The sequence below is a fragment of the Panthera uncia genome, chromosome C2 (genome assembly GCF_023721935.1).
Source record: "Panthera uncia isolate 11264 chromosome C2, Puncia_PCG_1.0, whole genome shotgun sequence".
Lineage (NCBI taxonomy): Eukaryota > Metazoa > Chordata > Mammalia > Carnivora > Felidae > Panthera > Panthera uncia.
In genome coordinates, this window is record NC_064810.1 from 124,003,668 (window position 1) to 124,019,276 (window position 15,609).

At 37.2% G+C, this 15,609-nt stretch overlaps 1 protein-coding gene and 1 pseudogene across 1 annotated transcript in view; one reads left to right on the plus strand and one right to left on the minus strand.

Annotated features, from left to right (window-relative positions):
• The window catches only part of PCCB (propionyl-CoA carboxylase subunit beta), a 93,126-nt gene that overhangs the window by 66,890 nt on the left and 10,627 nt on the right, over positions 1 to 15,609 (minus strand). The gene's annotated exons all lie outside the window — the stretch shown is intronic.
• LOC125922273 (uncharacterized) lies at positions 15,095 to 15,197 on the plus strand (annotated as a pseudogene).

Consider the following 15,609-nt stretch of genomic DNA (forward strand, 5'->3'; position numbering starts at 1 on the left):
TTATGAAAAAATTGAAGAAGACACCAAAAAATGGAAAAATGTTCCATGCTCCTGGATAGGAAGAACAAATATTGTTAAAATGTAGATACTACCCAAAGCAATCTACACATTCAATGCAATCCCTATCAAAATTAAACCAGCATTTTGCACAGAACTAGAACAAATAATCCTAAAATTTGTATGGAACCAAAAAAGACCCCGAATAGCCAAAGCAATCTTGAAAAAGAAAACCAAAGCAGGAGGCATCACAATCCCGGACTTCAAGCTATACTACAAAGCTGTAACTATCAAGACAGTATGGTACTGACACAAGAAGAGACACTCAGATCAATGGAACAGAAGAGAGAACCCAGAAATGGACCCACAAACGTATGGCCAACTAATCTTTGACAAAGCAGGAAAGAATATCCAATGGAATAAAGACAGTCTCTTCAGCAAGTGGTGCTGGGAAAACTGGACAGCGACATGCAGAAGAATGAACCTGGACCACTTTCTTACACCATACACAAAAATAAACTCAAAATGGATGAAAGACCTAAATGTAAGACAGGAAGCCATCAAAATCCTAGAGGAGAAAGCAGGCAAAAACCTCTCTGACCTTGGCCGCAGCAACTTCTTACTCAACATGTCTCTGGAGGCAAGGGAAACAAAAGCAAAAATGAACTGCTGGGGCCTCATCAAAATAAAAAGCTTCTGCACAGCCAAGAAAACAACCAGCAAAACTAAAAGGTAATCGACAGAATGGGAGAAGATATTTGCAAATGACATATCAGATAAAGGGTTAGGATCCAAAATCTATAAAGAACTTATCAACCTCAACACCCAAAAAACAGATAATCCAGTGAAGAAATGGGCAAAAGACATGAATAGACACTCCTCCAAGGAAGACATCCAGATGGCCAACCGACAAATGAAAAAATGCTCAACATCACCTCATCATCAGGGAAATACAAATCAAAACCACAATGAGATACCACCTCACACCTGTCAGAATGGCTAACATTAACAACTCAGGCAACAACAGATGTTGGTGAGGATGCGGAGAAAGAGATCTCTTTTGCATTGTTGGTGGGAATGCAAGCTAGTGCAGCCACTCTGGAAAATGGTATGGAGGTTCCTCAAAAAACTAAAAATAGAACTACCCTATGACCCAGCAATTGCACTACTAGGTATTTTCCAAGGGATACAGGTGTGCTGTTTCAAAGGGACACATGCACCCCCATGTTTATAGCAACAGTATCAACAATAGCCAAAGCATGGAAAGAGCCCAAATGTCCATCGATGGGTGAATGGATAAAGAAGATATGTGATATATATATATACACACACACACACACACACACATATATATATACAATGAAGTATATATGTGTGTATATATATACACACACACACACACACACACACACACACACAATGGACTATTACTCGGCAATCAAAAAGAATGAAATCTTGCCATTTGCAACTACGTGGATGAACTCGAGGGTATTATGCTAAGTGAATTTAGTCAGTCAGAGAAAGATAAATATCATATGACTTCACTCATATGAGGACTTTAGGAGACAAAACAGATGAACATAAGGGAAGGGAAACAAAAATAATATAAAAACAGGGAGGGGTACAAAACAGAAGAGACTCATAAATATGGAGAACAAACAGAGGGTTACTGGAGGGGTTGTGGGAGGGGGGGATGGGCTAAATGGTAAGGGGCACCAAGGAATCTACTCCTGAAATCATTGTTGCACTATTTGCTAATTTGGATGTAAATTTTAATAAATAAAAAAATTAAATTTAAAAAAATGAATAAAAGATCCAAAACAGGGGAACCTGGGTGGTTCAGTTGGTTAAGTGTCTGACTTTGGCTCAGGTCATGATCTCATGGTTCCTGAGTTTGAGCCCACATCAGACTCCATGCTGACAAAGTGGAGCCCGCTTGGGATTCTCTTTCTGCCTGTCCCCCACTAATGCTCTCTCTTTCTCTCAAAATAAATAAATAAAATCATAAAAAAAAAAAACCTTAAAAAAAAAAAAGATCCAAAATAGGCAAAGCAATCTGAAGAAAGAAGTAACCTGGAGGTACTTCAAGCTATATTACAAAGCAATCATAATCTAAACAGTATAGGACTGAATTAAAGATAAGACACAAACCAACAGAAGAGAGCACCCAGAAATAAAACCACACATATATGGTCAATTAATTTATGAGAGAGGAGCCAAGAATATATAATGGGGAAAGGATAGCCTCTTAAGTAATTAGTGTTGTGAAAATTGGAAACCCACATGCAAAAGACTCAAACTAGACCACTGTCTTACACTATGCACAAAGATCAATTCAAAATGAATTGAAGACTTGAACGTAAAACCAGAAACCAAAACTCACAGAAGAGACCATAGGTAATAAGCTCCTTGACATAGGTCTCAGCAATAATTTTTTTACTCTGACACCAAAAGTAAAAATAACAAAAGCAAAAATAAACAAGTGGGACTAAATCAAACTAAACGGCTTCTGCATAGCAAAGGAAACCTTCAACAAAATGAAAAGGCAATCTACTGAATGGGAGAAGAGATCTGCAAATCATATCTGGTAAGGGGCTAATATCCAAAATATATATAAAGAACTCACCCAACTCAACAGAACGTGGGAATTAAATTACACATGGGAAATCAATTAAAATATGGGAAGCTCTGGGGCAAGTAGGTGGCTCAGTCAGTTGAGCGTCCAACTTCAGCTCAGGTCATGATCTCATGATGTATGAGTTTGAGCCCTGCATCGGGCTCGCTGTTGTCAGTGCAGAGCCTGCTTTGGATCCTCTGTCTCCCTCTCTCTGCCCCTGCCCCACTTGCTCTCGCTCTCTCAAAAAAAAAAAAAAAAAAAAAAAAAAAAAAAAAAAAAAAACATTAAAAAAATATATATATGGGAAGATGTGATAAGACATTTTTCCAAAAAAGACATACAGATGGCCAACAGGTACAAAAGAAGATGCTCAGCTTCACCAATCATCATAGAAACACAAAACAAAACCACAATGAGAGGTCACTTTACTCCTACTAGAATGGGTATTATCAAAAAGACAAGAATTAACAAGTGTTGGTGAGGGTGTGTAAGAAAGGAACTCTTGTGTACTGTTGGCAGAAATGTAAATTGGTGCAGCCACAATGGAAAACACTATGGAGGTTCCTCAAAAATTAAGACTAGAGCTACCCTAAGATCCAGTAATTCAACTACTGGGTATCTATCTGAAGAAAACCAAAACACTAATTTGAAAAGATATCTGCACCCCTAAGTTCACTGCAGCATTGTTTACAATAGCCAAGATATGGAAACAACCTAAGTGTACATCAATGGATGAATGGATAAATTGTGGTACATAGGTACAATGGAATATTATTCTGCCATAAAATAGGAAATCTTGCCATTTGCAACAACATGGATGAACCTCGAGGGCATTATGCTAAATTAAATGTCAGACAAAGACAAATACTGAATAAGATATAGGTGGAAACTAAATAAAATAAATGTATATATATATTTAAGAAGCTTACAGATACAGAGAACAGATGGGGGCGGGGAAGACAGGGAAACAGATTGGGAAGATGCTTTTCAAGTTTAAATAAATTGAATAAAAAAATTAAAAATTAAATTAAATTAAAATATCTCCATATTTTTCCACAGGAACCTCACTTTAGAGATGAGGACACAGAATAAAAAAAAAAACATTCAGTGAGTGGAGAGGAGTTAAAAATGCCAGAACATCACGGGGACCCTAAGCTTGTCTCATCCCTGAAACACAGCTTTATTTGCATCAAACCATTTTGAACACCTAAGAAACTGATCTGAGGATTAATGGAACAATATGCATAATTGGAACCAGAGAACTTGGCAGGTACATGGTGTGGAGAGGTGAGAGCAAAGTCACAGAGCGACAGAGGGTAGGGAGCCATTTTTTTGCAGAGAGAGGTCAGAGAGAAAAAGAGAAGGTCGGGGGGAGTGCAGTGCATCAAGATCGTGCATGAAAAGCACTCCCTCTGACAGAGAAAGAGAAACATATCAACTACCAAAACTGAAATTGGAAGAAGTAAATTTGAACAGACCCATAATCAGTAAAGAAATTCAACTAGTAAATAAAATTCTCCCAACAAAAAAGTCCAGGGCCAGATGGCTTCCCAGGGAATTTTACCAAACATTTGAGGAAGAGTTAATACCTATTATTTAGAATTTGTTCCAAAAAATATAAAAGGAAAACTTCCAAAGTCATTCTATGAGGCCAGCACTACTTGTTTCCAAAACCAGACAAAGACCCCACTAAAAAGGAGAATTACACACCAATCTCACTGATGAAAATGGATGCAAAAATTCCCAAGAAAGCAAACCGAATCAAACAATACATTAAAAGAATTATTCACCACGATCAAGTGAGATTTATTCCTGGGCTGCAGGGGTGATTCAATATCCACAAATCAATCAATATGGTATATCACATTAATAAAATAAAATATAAGAACCACATGACCCTCTCAATAGATGCAGAAAAAACATTCAACAAAATACAACAGCTTTTCTTGATAAAAAAATCTCAAGAAAGTAGGGATAGAAGGAACATACCTCAAGATCATAAAGGCCATATATGTAAGGTCCACAGCTACTATCCTACTCAATGGGGAAAAATGGAGAGCTTTCCCTCTAAGGTCAGGAACACAAAAGGGTTGTCCATTCTCACCACTACTGTTGAACACAGTGTTGTAAGTCCTAGCCTCAGCAATCAGACAACAAAACGAAATAAAAGGAATCCTAATTGTCAAAGAAGTCAAACTCCCACCCTTCGCAGACAACATGATACTCTACATGGAAAGCCTGAAAGACTTCAAGAAAAAACTGCTAAAACAGATACATAAATTCAGCAAAGTCACAGGCTATAAAATCACCATACAGAAACCAGATGCACTTCTATACACCAATAATGAAGCAGAAAGAGAAATCAAGGAATCAATCCCATTTACAATTGCACCTAGGAATAAACCTAACCAAAAAGGTAAAAGATCTGTATGGTGAAAACTATAGAAAGCTTATGAAAGAAATTAAAAACACAAAGAAATGGAAAAACATCCCACGCTCACAGGTTGGAAAAACAAACACTGTTAAAATGTCAATACTACCCAAAGCAATGTACACATTCAATGCAATCCCTATCAAAACACCAGCATTCTTCACAGAGCTATAACGAACAATTCTAAAATTTGTATGGAACCACAAAAGACCCTGAAAGCCAAAGTAACATTAAAAAAGAAAACCAAAGCTGTAGGCATCATAATTCTGGACTTCAAGCTGTATTGCAAAGCTATAATCATCAAGACAGTATGATACCAGCACAAAAACGGACACTTAAATCAACAGAGAATCCAGAAATGGACCTACAAATGTATGGTCAACTAATCTTCGACAAAGCAGAAAAGAATATCCAATGGAAAAAACACAGTCTCTTCAGCAAATAGCACTGGAAAAACTGGACAGCGACATGCAGAAGAATGAAACTGGACCACTTTCTTACACCACACACAAAAATAAACTCAAAATAGATTAAAGACATAAATGTAAGAATACCCAAAGTATAAAACTCTTGAAGAAAAACAAAGGCAGCAAACTCTTAGACATCAGTTGTAGCATTATCTTTTTCATCCTTCTCCCCAGGCAAGAGAAACAAATGCAAAAACAAACAACTAGGGCTAAATCAAACTAAAAAGCTTTCGCACAGCAAAGGAAACCATCAACAAAACAAAAAGACTACCGAATGGGACAAGTTACCTGTAAATCACATATCCATTAAATGGTTAATATCCAAAATATATCAAGAACTCCTTTAATTTAAAACCAAACCAAACCAAGCTCCAATTAAAAAATGGGCAGAGGGCCTCAATGGACTTTTCAAAAGAAGATATACAGATGATCAATAGACACAAAAGATACTCAACATTTTTGATGCAAATCAAAACCACAATGAGATATCACTTCATACCTATCAAAATGGCTAGGATTGAAAAGACAAGAAATAACAAGTGCTGGTGAGGACATAGAGAAAAGAGAACGCTTATGCCCTATTGATGGAACGTACATCAGGTCAGCCACTATAAAAAACAGTATGTAGGGTTCTCAAAAATTTAAACATGGAATTACCATATGATCCAGCAATTTCATTTGAGTATTTATGGGAAGAAAATGAAAACACTAATTCAAAAAGATATACGCACCCCTATGTTCACTGCTTTATTTACAATAGCCAAGATGTGGCAGCAACTTAAGTACCCTAAGCAACCTAAGGTAAAGGAATGCCTAAAGAGGTAATGTGTGTGTGTGTGTGTGTGTGTGTGTGTGTGTGTGTGTATAAAAAAAAAGAAATCATGCCATTTGCAACAACACAGATGAACCCAGAGGGTGTTATGCTAAGGGAATTAAGTCAGAGAAAGACAACTACTATATAATTTCACTTACATATGGAATCTAAATTAACAAAACAGAAACAGATGCTAACATGCAAAACTAATGGTTGCTAGAGGGGGTGGGGGAACCATATAGGTGAAAGGGATTCAGAAGTACAAACCTCCAATTATAAAATAAACTCCTAAGGATGAAAAAATACAGCAAAACAAATACAGTCAATATTGTAACAATTTTGTATGCTGACAGACATTAATTATACTTACCATGGCAAGTATTTCATAATTTATGTAAATGTTAAATCAATATGCTATACACCTGAAACTATTATACATCAACTATACTTCAATTAAAAAAAAGGGGGGGGAGGGGTTGTTTTATAAACATAAGCATATAGATCAATGGAAAAGAACTGAGTCCAGAAATTTTTTTTTTAATTTTTTTTAACGTTTTATTTATTTTTGAGACAGAGAGAGACAGAGCATGAACGGGGGAGGGGCAGAGAGAGAGGGAGACACAGAATCGGAAGCAGGCTCCAGGCTCTGAGCCATCAGCCCAGAGCCCGACGCGGGGCTCAAACTCACGGACCACGAGATCGTGACCTGAGCTGAAGTCAGACGCTTAACCGACTGAGCCACCCAGGTGCCCCTTGAAATTTTTACCTTTATGGCCAATTCATTTTGCACCAAAGTGCCAGGACAATTCAATGGAGACAGAATAGTCATGTCAATAAATGTGAGATAAGGATGAATTTTGACCCTGACCTCACACTATAGACAAAAATTTTATATGTATCACAGACCTAACATAAAAGAGACTGGACAAAATATTCATAACTTTGTATTACTACACAGAGTTCTTACATAGGACAATAAAAGTATAATCTGCAAAGGAAACAAACTGAGTTTTTGGAATTCAACACTTAAAACATTTCTTTCTTAATGGTGACATTTGAAGTGAAAAAAGAAGAGCCATAAGACTAGAAGAAAATACCTGCAAACTATGTATTTAATAAAGGACTCATATTCAAAATATATAAAGAACTCTTACAACTCAAAACCCAATTATAAAAGGAGCAAAAGATCTAAATAGACATTTCAGCAAAGAAGATACACATAGGAAGATGCTTGGGTGTTTCAGTTGGTAAAGCATCCGACCTTGACTCAGGTCATGATCTCATAGTTTGTGAGTCTGAGACCCATGTCAGGCTCTGTGCTGACAGCTCAGAGCCTGGAGTCTGCTTCTGATTCTGTGTCTCCCTCTCTCTCTGCTCCTCCCCCACTCATGCTTGTCTCTCAAAAATAAATATTAGAAAAAATGTTTTGTAAAAGACATACATATGAATAACATGTACATGAAAAGATGCTCAACATGATTTAGTCAGCATTGAAATACAAATAAAACCACAATGAGTTACTACAACATACCATAAAAATGACCATAATGAAAAAAACTGAAATACTCAAGGGTTGACCAGGATGTGAAGAACCTGAAACCCTGAATATATTGCTTGTGGTAATGTAAACTGGTAGTCATTTTGGAAGAAAAATTGGCAATTTCTTAAAAACTCATAAGCTTATCAGACCCAATAATTCCACTCTTATGAAAAACTTTGTTCACACAGCGAGTGATACACAAATGTTCACAGCATTATTTATGACAGCCAAAAAGCTGAAACAACATAAACATCCATCAACTGATAGGTAAAATGTGATATATCCATGTAACATTATTCAGCAATAAAAAAATGACAACTAACACAAAGTACAATCTGAATCAACCTCAAAAAAAATTATGTTAAGTGAAAAATGATACAAAAACCGTAGAGACAGAAACTCAGCAACACCATCAAGCAAAATAACATTCACATTACAGGGATCCCAGAAAGAGAAAGGGGGACAAAAATTTACTTGAATAACTGAAAACTTCTCAAATCTGGGGAAGAAAACAGAAATCCCGATCAAGGAGGCACAGAGAGTCCCCAACAAAATCAAGCAAAGGAGGTCCACACCAAAGCCTTGTAACTAAAATGGCAAAAAGCAGGAATAAACAGAGCATTTTAAAAGCATTTAAAAAGAACAGTTAGATACAAAGGAAACCCCTTAAGGCTATCAGCTGATTTTTCACCAGGAACTTCACAGGGCAGACAGTAATGGCATGATGTATTCAAAGTGCTAAAAGAGGGGCATCTGGTGGCTCAGTCTGTAGGGCGTCTGACTTCGGCTGAAGTCATGATCTCACAGTTCGTGAGTCTTAGCCCCATGTCAGCTCTGTGCTGACAGCTCAGAGCCTGGAGTCTACTTCAGATTCTGTGTCTCCCTCTCTCTCTGACCCTTCCTTGCTCTTTTTCTCCCTCTCAAAATTAAACAAACATGAAAAAAAAATTTTTTTAATAAAAAAGTGCTAAAAGAAGAACATCTGTGGGACGCCTGGGTGGCTCAGTCAGTTGAGCATCCGGCTTGGGCTCAGCTCATCATCTCATGGTTTCTGAGTTCGAGCCCCGCATCAGGCTCTGTGCTGACAGCTCAGAGTCTGCAGCCTGCTTCGGATTCTGTGTCTCCCTCTCTCTCTCCCCCTCCCCTGCTCACACTCTGTCCCTCTCTCTCAAAAATAAACAAACATTAAAAAAAAAAATTAAAAAAAAAAAGAACATCTGCAACCAAGATACTCTATCCAGCAAGCTATCATTCAAAATAGGAGATATACAGTTTCTCAAACAAAAACCAAAGGAGTTCATCACCACTAAATCAGCCCTACAAGGAACATTAAAGGGGACTCTTTGAATAGAAAGGACAGATCATAAGAGTCAGTAGGGGGCACAAAAGCAGTAAAATTAAGTGTATTTATAAAAAAAAAATCAGTCAAGATATACACAAAGTAAAAGGATGTAAAGTGTGACACCATATACCTAAAACGTGGGGGGGCAGTGGAGTAAAGAATGGGTTCAAATTTAAGGTATCATCAACTTAATATAAACGGTTATATGCAGATGTTATATACCCAGTGGTAACCACAAACCAAAAACCAATAATAGATATGCAAAGAATAAAGAGAAAGGAATCCAAGTATATCACTAAAGAAAGCCAGCAAACTATGAAAGAGCAAGAGAAGAAACAAAGAACTACAAAAACAACCATAAAACAAGTAACAAAATAGCAATATATGCCTATCAATAATTATTTTAAATGTAAATAGACTAAACACTCCAATCAAAAGACATAGTGTGACAGATGGATAAAAAATCAAGACCAATCAATATGCTACCTTCATATCAGACAAAGACACATGCAGACCAGGGTGCCTGGGTGGCTCAATCAGTTAAGCATCTAACTTCAGCTCAGGTCATGATCTCATGGTTCATAAGTTTGAACACTATATAATCATCACTATATAATCATCAATAGAACAATCCAACAAGACGATGTAACAATTGTAAATATTTATGCATCTAACATGAAAGCACCTAAATACATAAAGCAGCTAGTAACAAATATACTCTATAGTAAAACCGTAATAGCAGGGGACTTTAACCCCCAACTCATATCAATGGATACATCATCCAAATAGAAAATCAACAAGGAAACCATAGTTTTGAATGAAATACTGAACCAGATGGATCTAATACATAGTCAGAACATTCCATCCTAAGACAGTGCAGTACACATTCTTTTTAAGCACACATTTAACATTCTACGAATAGATCACATATTGGGCCATAAAACAAGTCTCAACAAATTCAGAACAACTGAAGTCATATACATCTTTTCCAACCACAACACTATGAAATCAACCACAAGAAAAAAATCTGTCAAGAACACAAAGCATGGAGGTTAAATAATATGCTACTAAACAATGAATGAGTCAACAAAGAAATCAAAATTAAAAAAAAAAAAACATGGAGGCAAATGAAAACAGTCCAAAATCTTGGGGATGCAGCAAAAGCTGTTTTAATAGTTAAATTTATAGCAATAGAGGCCTACCGCAAAAATAAAAATCTCCAATATGCAACCTAACCTTACACCTAAAGGAGCTATAAAAAGAACCAAACCCAAAACCAGCAGAAGGAATTAAAGAGTAGCGCAGAAATAAGTGAAATAGAAACTAAAAAAACCAATAGAACAGATCGATGAAACCAGGAACTAGTTCTTTGAAAAGATCAACAAAATTAATAAACCTTTAGCCAGACTCATCAAAAAAAAGAGAGGACTCAAAAATCAGAGATGAAAAAGGAGAGGGATGGTTGTGTGGCTCAGTCAGTTAAGTGACTTGCTTGGGCTCAGGTCATGATCTTGCAGTTTGTGAGTTCGAGCCCCGTGTCAGGCTCTGTGCTGACAGAGCCTAGAGACTGCTCCAGATTCTGTCTCCCTCTCTCTCTGCCCCTCTCCCTCTCATGCTATCTCTGTCTCTCAAAAATAAATATTAAAAAAATTTTTTCTAATAAAAAAAAATGAAAAAGGAGAAATAACACCACAGATATACAAATAATTGTAACAGAATATTATGAAAAATTATATGCCAACCAACTGGACAACCTAGAAGTGGAAAATTCCTAGAAATTTAACCTCCCAAACTGAACAAGGAAAAAATAGAAGATTTGCACAGACCAATCACCAGCAATGCAATTAAATCAGTAATCAAAAAACTCCCAAGAAACAAAAGTCCAGCACCAGACTGCTTCATGGGTGAATTCTGCCAAACATTTAAAGAAGAGTTAATAACCATTCTTCTCAAACTATTGCAAAAAATAGAAGAAGAAAAGCTTCCAAAAATCAGTCTATGAGGCATTACCCTGATACCAAAACCAAGATGCTACAACAAAAAGAACTACAGACTAATATTTCTGATGAATACAGATGCAAAAATCCTCAACAAAATAGTGGCAAACCAAGTCTAACAATACATTTAAAAAAATCATTCACCACCATCGATGGGATTTACTCCTGGATTGCAACGGTGATTCAGTATTTGCAAAATCAACATGATACACATAAGGTCAGTAAGAGAAAGAATAAAAACCACATGATTTCAAAAGATGCAGAAGTAAACATTTGACAAAGTACAACATCCATCCATGATTAAAAACAACAAGGGGCACCTTGTTGGCTGGGTGGCTCAGTCGGTAAGTGTCCAATTTCAGCTCAGGTCATGATCTCGCAGTTTGTGAGTTCAAGCCCCACATCAGGCTCTGTGCTGACAGCTCAGAGCCTGGAGCCTGCTTCGGATTCTGTGCCTCCCTCTCTCTCTGCTCCTCCCCCATTCACACTCTGTCTCTCTCTCAAAAATAAACATTAAAAAAAAAATTAAAAAAAAAAACACTTCTACAAATAGGGTCAGAGAGAACATACCTCAACATAATAAAGGACATATATGAAAACCCAGGACTAACATTATACTCAATGATGAAAAATCGAGAGCTTTTCCCCTAAGGTCAGGAACAAGACAAGGATGTCCACTCTCACCCCTCTTATTCAATACAGCATACAAAACAGCCACAGCAATCAGACAACAAAAATGAGGCATCCGAATTGGTAAGGAAGAAGAAAATGTAAGACCTGATACCATTAGGGGTGCCTGGGTGGCTCAGTCAGTTAAGTGTCTGAGTCTTGCATATGACAGGATACTATATACAGAAAACCCTATAAAGACTCCACCAAAAAACTACTAGAACTGATAAATGATCTCAATAAGGTCACAGGATACAAAATCAGCATCAGAAACCCACTGCATTTTTCTATACACTTATAATGGAAGTAACAGAAAGAGAAATTAAGAAAATAGTCACATTTACAATTGCACCAAAAAGAATAAAATAGCAATGAGGTGGAACACTTGTACTGTGAAAACTATAAAATGCTGGTAAAAAAAAAAAACAAAACTGAAAACAATACAAATGGAAATATATACTATGTTCATGGACTGAGAAAAATTGTTAAAATGTCCATACTACCCAAAGCAGTCTATAGATTTAATGTAATCCCTATCAAAATACCAACAGTAATTCAGAATTAGAATAATCCTAAATTGTATGGAACCACTCAAATCCTGAGTAACCAACGCAATAAAAAAGAAAAACAAAACTGGAGGTATAACAATCCCAGATTTCAAGTTTTATTACAAAGCTGTAGTAAACAAAACAATAGGATACTGGCACAAAAATACTTAGATCAATGAACACATTAGAAAGTCCAGAAATCAACCCACAATTATATAGTCAATTAATCTTCAACAAAGGGGGCAAGAATATGCAATGGGAAAAAGACAGTCTCTTCAACAAATGGTGTTGGGAAAACTGGACAGCTATATGCCAAAAAATGAAACTGGACCACTTTCACCACACACAAAAAATGAACTCAAAATGGATTAAAGACCTAAATGTAAGACCTGATACCATTAGGGGTGCCTGGGTGGCTCAGTCAGTTAAGTGTCTGAGTCTTGATTTTGGCTTAGATCATGATCTCACAGGTTCATGGGATCAAGCCCCACATCTGGCTCTACCCTCACAGGGCAGAGTCTGCTTAGGATTCTCTCTCACTCTCTCTCTCTCTCTCTCTCTCTGGCCCACCCTGATTATGCTCTCTCAAAATAAATAAAGCATTAAAAAAAAAAAAAAAAAAGACCTAAAACCATTTAAGTCCTAGAAGAGGGGGCACCTGGGTGGCTCAGTCAGTTAAGTGTCCAACTTTGGCTCAGGTCATGATTTCACAGTTTGTGATTTTGAGCCCCATGTCAGGCCCTGTGCTTACAGCCAGAGTCTGGAGGGTTCTGTGTCTCCCTCTCTCTCTGCCCCTCCCTGCTCATCAATAAATAATGAATAAACATTAAGAAATATATAAAAAATAATAATAAAGTCCTAGAAGAGAGCACAGGCAGTAATTTCTCTGATAGTGACCATAGCAACATTCTTCTAGATAGGTCTCCTAAGGGAAACAAAAGCAAAAATAAACTATTGGGACTTCATCAAAATAAAAAAGTTTCTGCAGAGTGAAAGAAACAAATCAATGAAACTATAAACAACCTACTGAATGAGAGAAAATATTTGCAAATAATGTATCTGATAAAGGGTTAGTGCCCAAAATATATAAAGAACTGATATAGCTTAACATTCCAAAAACAAATAATCCAGTCAAAAACTGGGCAGAAGACATGAACAGATATTTCTCCAAAGAAGACATCCTTAGCCAACAGGCACATGAAAAGATGCTCAACATCACTTATTATCATGGAACTGCAAATCAAAACCATAATGAGATACCACCTCACACCTGTGAGGTGGCAAAAATCAAAAACACAACAATAAGTGTTGGCAAGGACACGAAGAGAAAAGCACCTTCATGCACCACTGGTGGAAATGCAAACTTGTGCAGCCGCTGTGGAAGACAGTATGGAGGTTCCTCAAAAAAAAATTAAAAACAAAATTACCCTATGATCCAGTAATTGCTCTGCTGGTTATTTACCCAAAGAATACAAAACACTAATTCTAATTCCAAGGGATATATGCACCCCTATGTTTACTGGAGCATTATTTACAATAGCCATATTAGAGAAGCAACCCAAGTGTCCATCAATAGATGAATGGATAAAAGTGATACACACACACAAACACAGGAATATTACTCAGCCATAAAAAAAGAATAAAATCTTGCCATTTGCAACAACATGGATGGAACTAGAGTATAATGCTAAGTGAAAGAAGTCAGAGAAAGACAAATACCATGTGATTTCACTCATATGTGGAGCTTAAGAAACAAAACAAGCGCAGGGTGCCTGGGTGACTCAGTCAGTTAAGCGTCTGACTTCAGCTCAGGTCATGATCTTGCAGTTCATGAGTTCAAGCCCCGTGTTGGGTTCTGTGCTGAGAGCTCAGAGCCTGTAGCCTGCTTCAGATCCTGTGTCTCCCTGTCTCTCTGTCCCTCCTCCACTCAGCTCTGTCTCTCTCTCTCTCAAAAATAAACAAACTTAAAAAAAAAAAAAAAATGGGGGCGCATGGGTGGCTCAGTCGGTTAAGTGTCCGACTTCGACTCAGGTCATGATTTCACGCTCTGTGAGTTCCAGCCCCGCGTCAGGCTCTGTACTGACAGCTCAGAGCCTGGAGCCTGCTTCAGATTCTGTGTCTCCCTCTCTCTCTGGCCCTCCCCCATTCATGCTCTGTCTCTCTCGGTCTCAAAAATAAATAAACGTTAAAAAAAAATTTTTTTTAAATAAATAAATAAGTAAATAAAAATGAACAAAAGAAAAAGACAAAAAAGACTCTTAAGTATACAGAACTGATGGTTACCAGAAAGGAGCTGGGGGAGGGAGATGGGTGAAATAGGTGAAAGGGATTAAGAGTTCACTTATTGTGGGGTACCTGGGTGGTTCAACTCAGTTAAGTGTCTGACTTTGGCTCAGGTCATGATCTCATGGTTCATGAGTTCGAGCCCCACATCGGGCTTTCTGCTGTCAAGGCAGAGCCCGCTTCAGATCCTCTGCCCCCCTGTCTCCACCCCCCCCCCCCACTTGCACTTTTACTCTCTCTCAAAATAAATAAACTTAAAAAAAAGTTCACTTATCAATAAGGAGCACTGAGTAATGTATGGCACTGTTAAATCACTACATTATACACCTGAAACTAATACTGTTGTTAATTTTACTGGAATTCAACAAGTCACTGAATTACATGCTTACATTGCTTCTCAGCCTTTTGGCTAAGATCAAGTGTAGTATCTGTTCTTTTCAGAGTTACATGCTTACAATGGATGGATTTTAGGGTTTGTAAATTATACCTCTTATAAAACTTCCAAAAAAATGTTAAGGTCATAGAGGAAAAAGAAAAACTGTCCCAAATTAAAGGAAATTAAATAGGTAAGACAACTAAAGACAGTACTTAATCCTGGACTGGATGGGGCATAGGGGTACAGGAGAACAGCTACCATAGGCTTTATTAGGATCACTTGATGAAATCTGAATTGCCATAGATAAAAATATTGATGAATTCATATTAAATTTCCTGATTTCTATTACTGTACTCATTTTATCACAGAATGTCCTTGTTCTCAGGAAACACACAATGAAGGCTTTAAGGGCTAAAGGAGGTACAATCTCCAGTTTATTCTCAAATGTTTCAGAGAAATATAACCTGCAAATATATACTTATGAGAGAAATGATAGAGCAAATGGGCAAAATGTAAACAAGTGGTGAA